Genomic DNA, 4,241 nt, shown 5'->3' with positions numbered 1-4,241 from the left:
CTTTGATATCTGCTAACTATGCACTGGACAAAACAGATATCCGATCTCGTGCATAACATACATTAGGCTTTCCAATAGCCGAAGCATAATGAACTTTCTTTCATGTCCTTTATCTGCTTTGATATCTTCGGAGACATCTCTTTAGATAAAGCTACTCCATGCTGAAAAGGTAAGAAACCTTTATTTGAGTTTTGCATGCTTAAAACGAGCAAGGATTGTTTCAATATATGAAGCTTGGATAAGTAAAATATTCTTTTCTTATGATCCCTATGATCCCAAGAATATATGCATTCTCCCAAGTCCTTTATATCGAATTGTTTGGACAACCATACCCTTACTTCTGACAACACTTTGATATTGTTTCCAACTACCAAAAATGTTATCTACGTATAGTATAAGAAATACCACCAAGTTTCTATCACACTTCTTGTATACACAAAACTCATTCGGTTATAAAATAAATCCATAGGTCTGGATTACTTTATTAAACCGGATGTACCAAGACCTTGAAGCTTTACTTCAGTCCATAGATTGATTGAGCTTACACACAAGATGCTCTTTGCTCTTTGCAATGAACCCTTCTGGTTGCTTTATATGGATGTTTTCTTCAAGACTTCCATTAAGGAAAGTTGTATTGACATTCACTTGCTAAACTTATAGATAAAAGAATCCGGATAGACTTAAGCATGACTACCGGTAAAAAGTTTCCTTTTTCAACAAGCCTTGCTTTTAAAGTTTCTACTTTCCTGTCTATCCCCCTTTTCCTATTGTAGACTTATTTTCAGCCAATGACTTTTACACCATTTGGTGATTTTATAAGCTCCCAGACTCTATTAGAATACATATATTCTAATTCTAAATTTATTGCTCTTTGTAAAAATACTGCATCTTTATCTTGGAGTGCTTCGTCATATGTCCGGGGATCAGGTTCATGTCCACCAGGGATCAAGTCCAAAGACTTTCCCAAAACATGGATCTTTTAGGTTGCCTAACAACCCTCCCACTACGACGAGACACTTTCTGTAATTGTGTATCAATTGTGATACGTGTTGCAGTTTCTTGTGATATTTCATCTTGTACAGTTGGTACTAGATTAGACGTGTCCTTTAATTTCCTTAAGAATAATTTTTACTCATGAGCTTGTGGTTCATAATATAGTCATTTTCTAAAATCGGGCATTGATGCCAACAATGACCTTCCAATTTTAAGGACTATAAACCTCTTTTCATTTTTCTAGGATAACTTACAAACAAGTGAACTCATGTTCAACTTATCAGTGTCTCTCATGTGCTAGACCACCCAAATCCGAATATGCTTTAGACTAGGCTTACGCCTATTCTGCAAGTCTATGGGAGTAGAGAGTTCTGACTTAAAAGGTACTATGTTCACTTCCGTTTCCAATGTATATCCTTAAAACGAATTTGGTAATTTTCTGAATAACTCATCATCGATCAAATTATTCCATAAGAGCCTTATACCTTCTTTCTACTACACCATTCTGTTGGGGTGTACCAGGTGCAATTAGTTGGGATTAAACCCCGACTTCTGATAAGTGACTCCTAAATTCTCCCAAGAAGTACTCGCCACTACGATATTACCATAGTGACTTAATACTTTTACTTTGACGTTTCTCCGCATCAGCCTTGTACTCTTTGAACTAATCAAAGCACTTAGTCTTGCAGCGTATCAAGTAAATGTATATATATCTCGAATAGTTATCTATAAAATAGACGAAATATTCGAACCTACCTCTTGTCTGGATAGTCATAGGACCACACAAATCAGAATGAACTAATTCCAACATATCCTTGGCTCTATACCCCTTAGACTTAAAAACTTCTTGGTTATTTTTCCTTCCAAGTAAGACCCGCAGGATTGGAAAGATTTCCACTACCAATGAACCCAAGAGTTCATTGATTTTTATCCTTTGAATCCTACTCAAGTTAATATAACCTAGCCTTAAACTGCCAAGGATGTGATTGGTTCATTTTCAAAGGTTGCTTTCTCTTATTAAAGTTAGAAGATGTGTTACTAATTTTCATTTATTGCATTGTAGGAGTTATTGGATTTATAAATTGTCAACCAACGTACCAGAACAGATATCTTTCTTATTTTCTTGATAACAACTTTGTTATCAAAATAGACACAATATCTATTCTTTAATAGTTTAGAAACTACAATCAGGTCCTTTCTAAACTTAGTACGTAAAGATAATTTCCAAAAATCCATATTTTATTCCTATCATAGGATAAGCATCTCCCACTGCAACAGTTACCACTTTTGCAGCAGTGCCCATGTAGACGGTGACTTCCCCTTCATATAGTTATCAGGTTTCCTGGAACCTCTGCAATGAATTACAGACATGATCAGTGGCTCCCGTATCTACACACCAGGTGCCGATAGATAACTCCACTAATCATGTATTAACTAATGAATGAAATACACCTATTTTGTTCTTAGTTCTAAGAGGACAGTCTACCTAAATGTCCAAGTCCTATTTTCAATTATTACAATTGGGACTACTAAGTCTATTCTATAGTATAACAACTAAGGGATTGACAAACATTTTAAATCCTAAGAATCACAAAAATATTTGGTCAAGACCAACACCTTAAAATCCCCATGAATTTTGTATGCCATGATAGTGTGGACATATACAAAATCAAAGAGGAGATTTTATCCATTAATTTTATTATCTCGTCATCCTAACTTTATGATAAATAAAATTAATAGTTGGTCTATCAAATATTTGGTCAAGACTCTAAATTTAAAATAATATTGATTCCTCTAACAATACTATTTAAATTTACCAACACCTCAAAACACCGTGAATTTTGCATGCCACGATAGTGTGGACGTATATAAAATTGAACATTCGTAAGAGGAGGGTTATACCCATTAATTATCTTGTCAATAAGTCTTTATGACAAATAAAATTACCTCAAACACCGTGAATTTTGTATGCCACGATAGTGTGGACGTATACAAAACCAAACATTTGTAAGAGGAGTTTTTCCCATTAATTTTATTTTCTTGTCAACCTGACAAATAAAATTACCTCATACACCGTGAATTTTGTATGCCACGATAGTGTGGACGTATACAAAAACTCGACATTTGTAAGAGGGGGTTTTAATTTTATTATCTTGTCAACTTGTCTTTTTGACAAATTAATAGTTGGTTTTCTTCGGTCACACAAATAATAGCAGTGACTCCGATGGGGAGGATACTATTAGATGTGCCTAAGTGTATACCATTACTTGACACTAAGTCCATTAATAAGATTGTGCCCCTTCCGATGGGGAAAATCACACGCTTTTAATTAATTTCCTATAGTCATTTAAAATGGAAGTTTGATCTAGTGATCCGCAAACAAACTCATTTGATATGGAGGAAGGCACTCAGAGCCAACGCGCAAGTTTGTTTGCATCACTTACAAACCAGTAATGGAGACCGTGAAATTTATTAAAATAAATCCCTCTCCCACTTGGTTATTTAAAGTGAGGAATTTGAAACTATCCTAGCATACATTACATGCATACACACACATCATAGTAAATAAAAACAATAAATATGGAAATTTTTTTCCAATTATTATGACCTTTTTCTGTCACTGTTCTCTGCGTGCTCCAACCCTAGCTGCTGCCTTCTTTAGCCACCGCCATTGGGTCGAGTCGTCGCATCTATCTTGCTTGTTATTCCGCTGCGTCTCTGGTGCTCCAAAAGTATCACGCCTCGTAAGCATCCGATCCGCGACAAAAATAGAATTTTACATATATCAATCCTATATTCCACGAAGGAATGTACATGTAATCTAGATCGAAAATAAAATTCTAAAATCCTAAGGTTAATACAGCTCCTGCTGTATTAGTTACATACAATCATGCACACACAAAAATAATGCCCTTGACATGTCCAAGGGTCCAATCACACACAACATCTATAAGCCATAATAGTTGGAGCCTGCAACCACAAAGTTAGCACATCCTACTATTATCCTGCCTAAATTATGTATGACATGTGCATAACCTAATTTGAAAACCAAACACAGAGGCAAACCCTAGCTCTGATACCAATTGTTGGTTAGTCTTAGGAAAACGCACCGGTTCCACTGTACAAAATTTTTTTATACAAGTGTCAAATCTTTCCTTAAATAACCTATTGTGTTCTTTAGAAGTTAAATTAGGAATCGTAGATGAAACTTAACATCATTGATTCCAAATTTAACTTATCTATTCTTA

Source organism: Zingiber officinale, chromosome 5B (assembly GCF_018446385.1).
Source record: "Zingiber officinale cultivar Zhangliang chromosome 5B, Zo_v1.1, whole genome shotgun sequence".
Classification (NCBI taxonomy): domain Eukaryota; kingdom Viridiplantae; phylum Streptophyta; class Magnoliopsida; order Zingiberales; family Zingiberaceae; genus Zingiber; species Zingiber officinale.
This window is presented reverse-complemented; position numbering follows the sequence as displayed.